This window comes from Lissotriton vulgaris, chromosome 2_1 (genome assembly GCF_964263255.1).
Source record: "Lissotriton vulgaris chromosome 2_1, aLisVul1.2, whole genome shotgun sequence".
Taxonomy (NCBI): domain Eukaryota; kingdom Metazoa; phylum Chordata; class Amphibia; order Caudata; family Salamandridae; genus Lissotriton; species Lissotriton vulgaris.
In genome coordinates, this window is record NC_141687.1 from 708804181 (window position 1) to 708819330 (window position 15150).

General features: G+C 38.3%; 1 long non-coding RNA gene across 1 annotated transcript; it reads left to right on the plus strand.

The window, feature by feature from the left end:
• The first annotated feature begins 1515 nt into the window (after window positions 1-1515).
• On the plus strand, window positions 1516-5129 carry LOC147731018 (uncharacterized). The gene is made up of 3 exons (XR_015308619.1): window positions 1516-1604; window positions 1694-1730; window positions 2092-5129. It is a non-coding gene; the product is annotated as an uncharacterized LOC147731018 (long non-coding RNA).
• The last annotated feature ends 10021 nt before the right edge of the window (window positions 5130-15150 follow it).

Consider the following 15150-nt stretch of genomic DNA (forward strand, 5'->3'; position numbering starts at 1 on the left):
TGTTTTCTAGATGTGTCTAAATCACAGACCAAACTAAAGAGCTTGAGAGATATACATGTTTTTATTTCCCGCAAATGTGTTTCTAGAAATAGTTTTAGTTTACAATCCCTTTTGAAACTTGAGTTTTACGAACGCTTGTAGCTGTGCAAAATAAATTATACCTTTGAGATATTATTACCACTTAATTTTCAGATGTATCCTATGCATGGAGTGAATGTATGTTTATTAGGGTCAATAGGCTTTTGATTATAACTGTTTCCTGCTGTTAGAACAGCGCAGGTATACATGTAGCATTAGAAACATTTTAATATAACCATGTGATATTTTAAAAAGGCCTTTTAGCTTAGTAGTGAATTTCTATAACATTTTTACCAAAATAAGTCAAGTTCGACAAAGTTGCAATGGGCTTGAACGTTAGCTGAATTTAAACAACGGACACGATTGAACGCCTCCTTGCCCAGCCTCTCTCTATGTGAGTTTTTTTTCTTAAGAGAAAACTAAACACCCCTTGTATAATCTCAGAAAATCATAATTATTCAAAACCATGGATACATTAAAACTATTTACACGCTTCGCTTATCCCATTCCCTTGTCTGTAATCAAAGAAATCAGCAGTTCTGAAAAAACAGATTAATGTTTCCGATAGCCTGAAAATCACCCAATTCATTCTCCTAAAAAAAAAGTACCGACCCTGACCATATTTACTACTCTTCAGCAGCAAACCTAACGTTCCTGTCCGAAGCCCTAGAAAGCTATATTAAGAACCAGTTGAAATAATATATAGGTGAACTGCCCCATTGCTTCAAAACATGTTTTAGAGTGTTATGTATCCCCAAACCTGCAATCCCGCACATTATTATTAATGCACTCCTTTTTCTGCTTCCCCTGCTGGAGTCTTCTGTGAGTGAATGCCACCTGCAATTCTGCCAATGTAATTTATATGTTGAAATGTCCCTGTGGGAAGTGCTATGTCGGCCACACTAAAAGAAAAATAAGAGCGCGGTTACTGGAACACAAAAGCAATATAAGAACTGGCAACATCAAATCTACAGTAGCTGCACATTTTTCGGAGCAAAAACATACAGTAGCCCAATTAAAATATCTCATATTGGAGCAAGTAACACCCACACACAACAATAAAAACGCATTGCTAAAAAGAGAGAACTTTTGGATCCACTTCATGGCGACGATGCAGCCACACGGATTAAATGACAGGATGGAATTTCTGTGTTACCTTTGAACTGTGCATCTTTTGTCATATAATTGTTTTACTTGTGCCATTTACATTGTGCGTATATTACCAGTAACCTGTTTTTTGGCATGATGATTTGTACATTGTATTGTGGGTTTTCATGCGTGGGATTAGTTTTCTGTTGAGTATGATATTATTTTAGGCCTGAAGCTTCATTACACCCTGCGTTAGTTTGTTTTGCGGCACCTACATTTTTCTACACCTTTCCAAGATGGCGCTGGTTTTCACATCACCTTTTAGTCCTTTGTCTATGGCTATCATACACACCGCACGTTTACTAACCCCACCGAGACTCTGATGGCGAGGTTTCCGGCTGATTGCAGACTGAGGGAGTCCGTGGACTTCATGCATTGTGAGTACCTCTACCGAGGACAATTGCAACCGCGTTCGCGTTTAGGCTTGTCTACCGTGTGTGTTTAACACAGTTTTATGTTTTTGCAGGCTGTAACTACTGTGCATCACGGATGTAATCATCCTTGTGAGTATTGAGTGCAGAGGCGATATATTCTTGGTTTGTTGGGCACACTGAAGTACTTTCCTAAAATCATCGAGCACTTGGGTGCAGTTGAGCGTTGTCTCACCTATTTCTAGATTAAGCGCATTTGTGTTCTTTTGCAAACACGACCTCTCCAGTTCCATTAACTCACCTATACTCTTTGTTGAAGGGCATCACCTTCTTGATTTTTTTACACTGGGTTACGTTTTGAGCATGATGATTTGGTATCTCCAAACACCATTTGATGTTAACTGCACAGCATGGAGTTTGCAGTATTGGTATAATAACAGTTTGGTATATGTACAACTTAGTGACATTATGATGTTTTCCTTTATGTTTGTAGAGCTGTCCCCTGAGGAAGGGCTTGTCATCAGCCCAAAATGCATTGGGATTATTAATGATTGGATGACATTTCATTTGGATTATGTTTGCTTTATGCATCTTCAAGCATTGATGAACTACTCATGAAACCAATGAGTGTGGATTAAAAATTTGAGGAACCTCTCAAACTTGTGGATTTAACTTTTGGATGAACTGTATATAAAATTTCAGACTTTGTAGTCAATTTTGCGCTGTGCACCGGGGAGTCTTCCTCCAAGTGGAGGAAGCCGTGTAGTAGTCTTCTGTAGTTGTTAGCATGGTTAGTCATTGGATGCGATTACATTTTCTAGAGGGGGAGAATGGGGATCAGAATAGTTCCCCTAAGCCGGTTCACTTCTTAACCTGAGATCTATTGTCGGACCTTTCAGAGTTCAAGCTCACACTCAACCCTGCACTTCTCCAAAGCAGAGAATTTCAAGTCTCTCTTTTCTTGCACACTCTTGTCAACTTATACCTCGAGGCTCTTGGGCTTTTCTACATTAATTCAAACATCACATACCACTTATATGCTGAAGACAACAGTACTTTGAAGTGTCTATTCCACAAGACATTGTCTTTATGACAAGTTGGGAGAACTACAAGGTTTAGGAGAGCCTAGCGTGACAACTGTTCTGGGATACGCTAACAGGCATCTACAACCTGCTTTTTCATAGAAGTCAGAATTTCCCTGGTTGTGGGACAGACTGGAGAACGAGAAATGGGCTACTTACTGCTTGCTTCAGCAGAAATAAAAGAGGCTGTGCCTGCTTTCCCTGCATCCAAACTCTGCATGTGTGTCTCAAGGAAGCTGGCCTCTTCTGATTCACAGACACGTCACAGGTAAAAGATGGATCCTTAGGCAATTGGGACTGGACTTTGGTTCTGACCCTAAGGATGCAGGGGGTAGAGAAATGTGTCTCCCTCTTGTAGAAGAGGGCATCTCCGAAGGAGGAATAACTGGCTACTGGAATCGGACATAGGGTTTAGCCTAAGGAAACAGGGCTGCAGAAGTCTGTCTTCTCACCTGAATCTGTGACTGCAGTCTCACAGGACCACTCCTGGAAGTTGAGGGTTATTGAAACTGTCCAGAGGGATCTCTTTCAGTGCTTGGACAAAGTTGCGACTGCACGGTTGACCGTTGCCATGAAGCTGAGAGGCGAAAGAAATCCATCCTGTCTACACCCAGGCAAGTTTTAAGTGTATCGGTCTGCAAGATACAATATACTGCTCCAGCTCTTCTATCTTTGTATTTTTGTTGCAAAAGAGGCCTCCAGCGACTTTTTTTGGTAATGTGTCTGGACGAACATCGAATTTGAATTTCTATTGTCTTTAAAAACTGCATATTACCTTATCTGCTAAACCATTTTTTTTAGTTTTGGTGTCATTTGACTCATGACATTTATTAAATGGATTTAGGAATTTTACTGTTTAATTTCTTGAATGTAATGATTTTTTTGTGGTTTTGGAAATACTTTCCTTGTTTTTCTCAGAGCATGTCACTTGAGCCATACGCTACCAATGGTAAGCACAGGAATCCTCATTGAAGCCTATTTTTACTTAACAATGTGAAGATAACTAGTTTTGTGAGAGTGGATCTCAAATTAAATGTCACCGTCTTTAAATTACAACTTCCAGCGGGAACTTATACGGGTTACTTGGGCATTTCACACAGTATCCTACTAAGTATGGATGGTAGTCATGTCCATGATGGAATAGGAATAGCTGTAGGTCACTAAGAAAGCACAGACCTCAATATAAGTAGTCACCAAACCCACCTATTTTCTTAAATCCTCCTATGGCATTAGTAAACTTCATTAATATACACGGTCTGAGGAATTTTAAATTAAATTACTAATTCATACGTTAATGTTGGTTCCCAACTTGAATTGCTGAGAGTTATTTGATGATGAAATTCACCAAAAATAGGTCTTTTGAGGATTTTGTAATGGATGGTGAAAACATTATTAGCCTTTATCATCTTCCTACAATAGAGCTTATAACGGGATGAACAAGTAGACAATAAACTATCATTTGTAATTTTCAAAATTATGTGTCCTGGAACAATGGTACAACTTGAGTAACACCACATGGTTGAAACACATAATTTCTTTTTTTGTTGCAAAATGGCATGCTTTGCACTTGCAAGATAACTGCAGTTGAAATACACTTGGCTTTACAAATTCTGCTCCGATGAGATTTTGAGAAGAGCCTGGAACAGGCCTTGTTAGACTGTTCGCAACTGAACCAACATGATAGTTAACCATTGTTGATATCAAACATCCTTCTTCCTTATTATGGATGTCCAAATGTCAAACAAAGATAGGAACTTTTTAATAATCAATATATGCTTGGTTGCTCCTCAAACCTAATCATCCGATACAGCTAGGGAAGTTGACGTAAATTAAACTTATAGAGGAATATGCAATTTATTTAATACAAATGAATGATTCAAAGCTAATCTTTGTAGTGGTGACTAACAAATTCTAAATTTCGCTGAACAAGACAACCCTTTGGATGTTCTGCTAAAGATTCCAAAATATGAAAGGAACTCTCTTGAAGCAAAATATATCTCTGAACATCCGTTAAACAAACTATTTGATAAGAATCCGCAAAGAAAACATTATTCGCGTGGTATAAACACTTTTATCATGTGAGTAAATTTTCCCTGTGACAATGATTTAAGATACTTCAGCTACTGGAAATTGACCATCACCCCCAGTGGATTAGTTTCTACTGCCATCCAACAATAGCGGTATATTAAGTTATAATCTCCAGGAACCAGGATGATTTAAATGGTTTATTCCAGTAAAATAAGACATTGACAGAGCTCTCCACCTTCAGTCCTTCTCCTGGCGCACCGCATACAGAATAGGAAAGTTGCCAGGTAAAACGACTCGAGAATGGAACATATAATCTAATGCAAACAACGAGTAATAACTGATAACATTCCTTGCTCTAAGACACGAGGTATACAACCTATTAAACATTCCTCGTGTACGAACACAACACATCTTCACCCTTAATAAATATATTAAAAAAAATTAAATTAGATTGATCATCACAAACATAGTCATCTAACCATTTCGGTTTGGTGCGAGTGCGAACACAACGATCATTAACATCATCAACATTATCAATAATGACATCAGTAGTAACCGCTGTTGCACCATCAACATTAACATCAGTAGTACCTTTAGTAGTATCAGTATCAGCGAAATATCAGTGACCTTAGTTGTATCAGCAGTAATACCAGTATCAACCACTGTTCCAGAAGCTCCAGCATGAACACTAGCATCAGCCATGCTGCTCTTCACAAAGGAAGATTCAACAGCAGAGCAACCACCACTCCCAGCAGTAGAAGACTCTTCAGTAGATTGACAACTAATATTAGCATCAGCATGAACAACCAGAGTTAAATTGGTATTATCATAAGAATTAATGTGAATGAGATCAACATCAATAATAAAATATTGAGAAGCTTTTCTTGACAAAGTAGGACTCTCTACTTTGTTCTACAAATGAATCTCACTTTTAAGTACTGCAATGCATTTCAAATTCCATACCTTTCCATCGTTTAGTTGCACAGCATTGCGAAAAACTTTAATAACTTTTAAAGGTACAGAATACACACTTTCACCTTTCTTTATCTTCCAAGGTTTCTTAACTTTAACCCAAGTACCTCATTAACATCAAATGTTTTGACATTATGTTAAAGGACATACACCTTGTTTTTCAAGTGTTTGTTCTCAATTCTAGACCTTAGGACATCCATAGATACACAAGGTTTGTGAACATCAAAAATCCATTCTGGATTACAGTTAGTACGAACAGCTCTCCCTCTCATGACTTCAAAAGGTGATACACCTAAAACATCATGCGGAGTGGTTCTATACATCCATACAGTCTTAAATAATTGCAACTCCCAATCGCAATTGTTACTATTAGCAGATTGTATGGCATTCTTTAAAACTCTATTAAAGCGTTCGATCATGCCATTTCCACTTGGGTTGTATAAAGATGTAGTACAATGCCTTATACCAACTTTATCAAAATACTCTTTGGCGATTTTTTAAGTAAATTGGACACCGTTGTCACTAACAAGTGGTGCAGGATGTCCTTCGCCAACTAAAAGCAATCAATAAATCTAATGACTTCTTCAGAATTCACCTTATCAACAATTTTAAAACTGGCCACCTTGAGAAAAGATTAATCATTGCTAACACATATTTGTTCTGAGAACCAATGGGTCTCATTATATCAAGGGCCACAGTGTGCCATGGCTATCTAGGAATTATAGGGTCTGCCATGGGAGGTTTAATAGTAACCAGAGTTTTATCTGAATTGGCACACCAGGCACAATTTCTTATAGATCTTTCAATAGATATGTCCATTCGTGGCCACCAATCCAATTGTTTAATTCTCTGCTTGGTTTTCACAATACCACCATGACCCTCATGGCAAATTTGAATTACACTTTCTCTAAGTTGTGAAGGAGGAATTACTCTTTCTCCTCTCATGATATTTCCATGTGATATAGAGAGTTCATCACGAACTTCCCATAATTGCCTATTTTCTTCTGGTAAATTATTTTTGGATGGCCATCCATTAGTAATGAAAATAAACAATTTCTGTAACAAATTATCTTCTTTATAAGATTTTTTCAATATACTAAAGTCAGTCAATAAATCTAATGACTTCTTCAGAATTCACCTTATCAACAATTTTTAAAACTTGCCACCTTGAGAAAAAATCAATCATTGCTAACACATATTTGTTCTGAGAACCAATGTGTCCCATTATATCAATGGCACAGTTTGCCATGGCTAGCTAGGAATTATAGTGTCTGCCATGGGAGGTTTAATAGTAACCAGAGTTTTATCTGAATTGGCACACCAGACACAATTTCTTACAGATCTTTCAATAGATATGTCCATTCCTAGCCACCAATACCATTGTTTAATTCTCTGCTTGGTTTTCACAATACCACCATGACTCTCATGGCAAATTTTTATTATACTTTCTCTAAGTTGTGAAGGAGGAATTACTCTTTCTCCTCCCATAATATTTCCATGTGATATAGAGAGTTCATCATGAACTTCCCATAATTGCCTTATTTCTTCTGGTAAATTATTTTTGGATGACCATCCATTAGTAAGGAAAATAAACAGTTTCTGTAACAAAATATCTTCTTTATAAGATTTTTCCCATACACTTTTGTCTATATTAGGCAAACCGTGATCATGTACCAAAGCAACTTGAATATTCTCCCATTCATGGTCTGAACTGTCTAACAGATTAGTAGGCATACCTGACAAACGATCTGCTGCAGCATTCTCCTTACCAGGCACGTAAACAATTTTATAGATATAGTCTTGTAATCTTAATGACATCCTAGCAATTCTGGGAGAAGCATTGAATAAACCCTCTGTGGTCAAGAGTTTTACTAATGGTTTATGATCTGTGCGAAGAACACCTGGCTTACCCCATACATAAGCTTTGAAATGTTCAAGAGCCCAGATGCAAGCTAAAGTCTCTTTTTCTATCACTGAGAATTTCTCTTTAGTGGGTTATAAAGCACAAGAAACATAAGCTATAATGAATTATTTTCCTTCTTGATTGATTTGGGAAAGCACTCCACCCAACCCTTTATTACTTGCATCTACAGTAATAGAATTCTTGAGTTCTTGGTCAAAGGCACTCAAGGCAGGTGCATCTGAAATAGATTTCTTAATGTCTTCAAATTCTTTATCACATTCTACAGTCCAGTTGAATTTGTTTTTGTTTTTTAACAATTGACAAATACAGAAAATGCTACTTGAGAAATTATGCACAGATTTAGAGTAGAACTCTACCAGACCAATGAATGAACGTACTACATCCTTATTCTTTGGATGAGAAGCATTTAACACAGAATCAATTAAAGCAGGTTTTGTAGAGACACTTTTGTCCACTGATGACATGTCCTAAATATGTTATAGATTTTTCAGCAAATTTACATTTTGTGTGTTCAATAGTTAAACATTTTTGCTACAGAATGCTGAAAACTTTCTTGAGCACACAATCATGTTCATGTCTGTCTTTTCCAAAAACTAAAATGTGATCTTGGAAACACCGTATATTATCATATTTGTTAAAAAGTTGATGCATCAAACTTTGAAAAATCGCTGCAGCAGAGGCAAGGCCAAATGGTAACCGTTTATATTGAAAACACCCTAAAGGAGTTATGAAAGGTGGAGAAGTGTGGCTCAATGGTTAGAGCGGCAGCCCTGATGCAGATGTCTGGCCCGGGACCAGGGTTCAATTACCCGCCTCGGCGGGTCTTGGGCTCAAAATTCCACGGACCTGATAATTCTTGCCTCAGTGCCTATTCCAGTCATGGAGTCCCACTCTGCAACTCTGGGCAATAGCTTGCTTAATCTCCACAACGGCCCCCACAACGCTAAGGATGCCTGGCATCCACCTTGGGGGTGCCCAGGAGTGGTCGCCTCACAGGGAAAGCCAGGATGGGTTCCACAGCGGTATTTGTACAAGCCTTGAGACCCTTGCGGGTGAGTAGTGCGCTATACAAGTATCAATTTACATGAAGGCAGTTAAATTTTAACAGTCATTAGTAAGAGGAATTTGATGATAAGCTGCAGATAAGTCTATCGTAGAAAACCAATTAGCATCTTTAATTAAACTGAGCATCTCTGAGATTTTAGGCAGAGGGAACTTATCCAGAACAATGTTATTATGTAAATGCCTCAAGTCAACACAAAGTCTCAATTTCCTATTACTGTGTCGTGCGACCACAATTGGAGAAATCCACTGTGAGGATTCAATGGGTTCTATTATGTCAGCTTTAAGCAATTTCTCAAGTTCTAGTTCAACTTCCGTTCTCAATAAAATAGGTATATGCCTAACCTGGTGAACGTTAGGACATGCATCTGGTTTCAAAATTATTTGATGTTTAAAGTCATTAATTTTGCCAATATCCTTACTGAACACTCTGGGAAACAAATTAAAAATATCCTTGCACAATTCTGTATTGTCATCGAATAACATGATAGGGTCATCACTATTGTGATTAAGTATTATACCAAGATTTCCTTGATCTTTCCAACCAAGTACTGAAGGGACTTTTTTTGAGACATGTAGCTTACCGAACGATTCTCTCCCTTTGAATCTAAACAAAAGAGAGCGGTAACCAACCATATCAATTTTTTCCACTGAAAAACCTTCGGGATGAATGTCAGGAGGAAGTAACGCATGCCCTAATTTATTCACAAATTTACTTACCCAAACTTCTTCATTAACTATGGTGTAAGGGGATCCAGAATCCGCATAAACTTGAACATTAACACCACCTATAGATATTAAACACAATGGTTTCTTTTTGTTATCTCCTTTCTTATCAACAATGTTTAGCAAAAATAATTCTCTAGACTCATAATCACAGCTACCAGGATTCTCAGTGTCTGTGATTATATGAGAAGATAGTTTTTTTAACTAATTATTCCTCATCATCAGAACTTGTTACATCATCATCATCACACTTCACTTTCCCATACTTTTTTCTGTGACACACTTTAGCGAAATGGCCTATAATATTACAATTTGAACACCTATGTTTTAAAGCAGGGCACTATTTGATAGAATCTAAACTTGAACTACAGTCACAACGATAACACTTAAAATTTTCATTCTTTTTCAAGGAATCATATTTCAAAGTTTTAGGATTAAACTTTCTGTTATTGTCGCTAGATTTGTCTTTAATTTTGCTGATGGTAACCTCCGTTTTGTTTTCCACTTTAGTATCACTTTTAAGCACTATTGCATTGCGACTGGATAATTCTGCTTTCCTTACAAGAGCCAAAATGTCTTTCAAATCTGCATCACCATTGATCCATAAATGATTCTGACTGGATGAGTCCCTAGTGTGCATAACAAATTGTTCTGTTATAAATTGATCTTGTAGATGATCAAATTTACGGTTTACAGCAATGAGTCTAAGAGCAGAAACATAATCATTAATAGTTTCATTTGGTTCTTGCTTCCTATGAAAAAATGTGTATCTAGTTATTCCAATCCAAACTTTGGGTGCAAAATGGTTGTCAAAGACCTTTAAAATTGCAAGAGATTCATTAGTGTCTCCACTTATTACTCCTTTTTGTATGCGATCATAAGCTTTTAGTCCTCCAGGGCTAATTGAATATAGGAAAAGTGTTTTTTTCCTATCTGCTGAAATTTTGTTGTCTTCATCAAACAGCTTTAATAAAGTTTAAAAAATATGCCTTCCATTCAAACCATTTCATGCTAGGCGCGACTCCTGTTGGCCAGAAAGGTTGAGGGGGTTGAATGGTAAAACTGTGTTGTGTACCCATGACAGAGTATTATAAAATTATTGCCAGAGTACAATAAAATGGAGAGAAATGCAAATAAAGTGAAAATATTGCATTAAAACAATAAATTGTACAGTACCGGTAAGAAATGGTACAGTAAAGCAATCCGGAGAAGAGAAATAACAATTTTAGCAAATTCTTCGAACAAATCGAGATGGCGTCACGTAAATGCCCTGGTACGTGACCTTTGATGACGCACAAGAAGAATGATTAAAGCACGTAGCATTGCGTGAAAGCGCACCAAAACGATGTGTGTCAGCGCAGCGTAAAATCCATAGAGAGCAGTTGGATCACAATGTTCGAAAGAACTCTCTCTGGTGCAAGCGGCAAATGATTTGAAAAATGCTCCGACTTGAAAGAAAAGTAAGTATTAGGACAAATCCTTTCTTTAGTAGAAATTTTCAGCGTTACCAGAATAATAATCCAGAAAAAAAATTGACGAGGAGAAATAAATCCTTAAAAGTTGAAATTCTGTCAAATCTTACAAAAATGGATTTTAAAAAAAATTGTGGGTTCTTGATGTCGATGTCTTGAAAAATCATCGCCAAATTTGTTAAGTAATATTCTCCAGAAACCAGGATGATTTAAAAGGTTTATTCCAGTAAAATAAGACATCGACAGAGCTCTCCACCTTCAGTCCTTCTGCTGGCGCACAGCATTCAGAATAAGCAGGTTGCAGGTAAAACGACTCAAGAATGGAACATATAATCAAATGCAAACAACAAGTCATAACTAATAACATTCTTCGCTCTGAGACACGAGGTATACAACCTATTAAATATTCCTTGTGTACCAACTTACTTAAAGGGAACACAACACAGTAGTACTCCAACTGTGTAGGAGAGGGAGAAAAATCTAAACCTGCAGTGAAAATTGAAGCCTGGTTAATTCCTAGTGCATGTACTGGACGGATTGTTCAAGTGTTGTGAGCACTAATAGTTAGGGCATAGTAAATAAATGACGAGTAGGAAGCAGAAGCTAAAATGCACATACAAACAATGATTAAAGGCTGTCGGAGGCCGAGGCCACCCTTTACCTTCTAGTACCAGGACATTATTCTTTGGAGGTGTTTCGAAGTATAGTTTAAGGATTTTTGAGCATATTTAGAGTACATTGGAAGGGGCCTAATATGTTAGAGGATGGGAATCTCTCTGTAGCACAGGTTTGCCTCCTGAGGCGCAGGGGTTCTGTGTTTCATATCCCAGGCTAGTTGTAGAGGTATATATTGGTCCAGGATGTCACACATAGTAGATACCTTATAAAGAGCATTGTGTTTTTTAGTTTTTGCAATAAGCCCACCTGGTGGCAATAGGGTGAGTTGGGAGTGTGGCAGGCGATTTAAAGAGGTCATGTCATGTTTAAGACTTTTGTCCACTGAGGCAAAGTAGTCCAGTTAGTAAGCACTAAGTAATTTATCAGTAGCCTGGCTGTTTGGAACAGGATGTGTGGGTGAATCTTTTGTATGTGTAATACTTCTGTTTGAACTGCAGCAGCTGGTGTTGTGATGAACATTTTCATGTGTCATAGGGATAAAAAAGGCTCTAAGATTTCTGGCAAGTGATGCAAAAGTCAGGATGGAAGTTGAATGGATAAAGTGATGCACAAGGAAAGTATAAGAACTATGTCTTGGATGAGTTCAGCATAAGGCACTTTAAAAGCATCTAAAATACAGCGGTTCTTAATCTTTTTACTACAGTGGACCCCCGCTGAATCACTACAGGAAGCCAGCACTCCAACCTAAGCAATTTCTACTTTTTGAACCTCAAACTAATGCACAAAATACAGAAACATGTATCCATCAAAGAAATACACACATTATAAAATATTTATTCCCAAAACCACATTTTTTAATTTCATGAGAAGTTGGAGCTTTTAAACATTTTATGTTATTTCTAAAAAATAAACTTATAGGCTAGACTCTAGCATATCACTTTTTCTATTTTATTCCTAAGATGAACTCTGTTTTTGGAAGCGTATAGCTCTAGTCATTCTTACTAGGTTCTGTTTGCTCTAATTGTGCCACTCACAAGAAATACTCTATGGATAGCCGCTTAACTTTCAGCTTCATGCCAAATTCCTTCACATTTACAGGACATATTAACATTTTCAGTTTTCAGTTTAACTTTTTCTTCATTTTCACTCTATTAATGTGCTAGTACTTAATTTCCTAAACAGTTTACAGAGCCCTGAGTAGGCATAAGTACTTCTGATATAGTAAATAACCATACAACAGTTTGATATACATGACTGTAGGGGTTAGAAAATTAAAAAAGAGAAAAACATTTGGTTGTCGGCATAAACATGGGATAAGAGACCAAATGAAGAGGCAATAACCTTGAGGGAGTTGGTGTGCAAAAAAACAGGGCTCAGCCTTGAGGGACACCAGCCCGGGAGAAAGTCACAAGTTGAGGCCAACCACGATGGAGTCTGGGCCAGATGCAGGGTTCAAGTTAGGTCCGCAGAACAAAGTTCCTTAAATCCTGGCTGCAGAGTTTTATGAGACCCTGCTTCTAGAATGCATTGCGCAGCGGCAGCTGTGAGGTCCTGCATTGAGGATGTGTCATGCAGAGGAGGTTCTGAGGAACTGTTGCCTGCAATGTAAGGTTCTGCGTCAAAGATGCGTCACACTGCAGTGGTTCTAAGAGCTGCGGGGCAGCGATGTGAAGTCCTGCATTGAGAAGGCATTGCACAGCGGTGATTTTGAGGAGCTGAGAGTTCCTGTGTCAGGGATACTTCTCACAGTGACACTTCCAATGTGCAGCTGTGCAGCGATGCATTGTGCTGTGTCAGTACTTCTAGGACAACAGCTGGGCTGGCAGAGCATCAGGTCCACTTCCAAGGGTCCAAGACTGTGGTGGCACCATTTGGGAGCAGAGCACACAGCAAGCAGAGTAAAGTTGCAGGGTTTAAGGAAATTGGGGCCTTTTCTTTCCACTCTGGTGGTCCTGGGTTCAAGGTAGAAGACCAGTCCTTCTCATTCAGGCAGCGCGGTCCAGCAAGGCAGCAGATTAGCAGTTCTTCTTGCATCATAACAGCATAACAGTCCTTCTGAGTTTTAAACAAGTTCAGAGGTGTACTGAAGAGTTGGGTCTTAGGGTCCAATATTTTTACCTGGTGCCCACTTTGAAGTAGGAGATGCTTCTAGAGTCCTTCCCCTACAGAGGTGTCAGGAATTTCCTGCCTCTTTGTCCTGGCCCCAGTTTGTCTGGGGGCACAAAAGCCTTGTGTGAAACCTTTTTTTTGTCCGTGTGCTGAGGCAGAGTATTTGTGATGTTCAAGTGTAGTAAGTGACAGTTCCACCCTCCTATCATTTCAGAGAGGGTCCATCCTGCCAACACCTATTCCCCCTTTGATTTACTGTTTGGGGGCAATACACAAAGGCTACACTTATTAATGTGACACAGGCTTCAGGCACCAAATGGTTGGGACAAAAAAATGTCACCTTTTCTAAAAGTGGTATATTCAGAATTGTGACTCAAATTCCAACTTTACCATGAAAGAAGGTTTTAAATTACAATTCTTTAGGGCCCAATCATGACTTTCCTACCTGCCTTCAATTGAAAGTTAGCACTAATTAAATCTAACAAGGTAACCCAATGTTATCCCAATGCAGAGGCAGGCCTTATAGTAGTGAAAAACGAAGTTTAGGAGTTTTTCACTACCAGGGAATGTAAAGGTTAAAAGTGCATGTCCAACTTTTTAAATGTGCGGCACCCTGTCCTGTTAGGGCTGTTTGGGCCTATCTTAGGGGTGACTAATATGTATTAAAAATTGAAATGTTCAGCCTGGCAAAAGGTTTAATTTGCATACTTGGAATGGTAGATTAAACTGTGCACACTGGCTGCAATGACAGGCCTCTGAGAAATGTTTAAAAGGCTACCTAATTCGGTGGCACAACAAGTGCTACAAGCCCATTGGTAGCATTTAATTTAAAGGCCTGGGTACATGTGGTAGCACTCCACTAGGAACTTACAAGTAAATTAAATGCGCCAAATGGGTGTAAGCCATTGTCACCATGTTTAAAGGAGGGAGCACAAGTACTTTGGCACTGGTTAACAATGGGAAAGTGTGCAGAGTCATAAAGTCAACAAAAACGAATTCAGTAACAGCGGGAGGAGTAAGGTAAAAAGACTAAGGGAAGACTACCAAAGACTACCATAAGGCTGACAGGTCTAACAACTGTCTTTGCCATTTATGATGTTGTCATAATGCAATTTGATGGCCCTAACATATGTTATGAAAGTCAAAAAGACTAGGACCTTACCCCATCCTACTTGTGCAATTTTGCTGTAATTAGTAGCACCTCCTGGTCACCTACCTGTCAAAAAAATAACGTTTGCGAATTTTGTGCGGTCTTCAATTTAGATATCACGTTCATTTTAGCATTGAATTCAATGCTACTTACATAGGCCCATTTGACCTTTGAACTTATGACGCTATGCTAGTAAAATGGAAGATGATCTTCCTTTCAGCCCACTTTGTGAGCAAACCATAGATATCTTCAGAAGAACTCTGTCGTGTTCCATAAAAAACTGTCCATCAAATCCTTTCATCTTCAGTAACTAACGATCAAGCAAACATTCTTACAAATCATGTATGTAAATGTGATTTATAAAGCATGAACTCATGCCCGAGAGAGTCTTGGTGCTATCGAAGTCTGA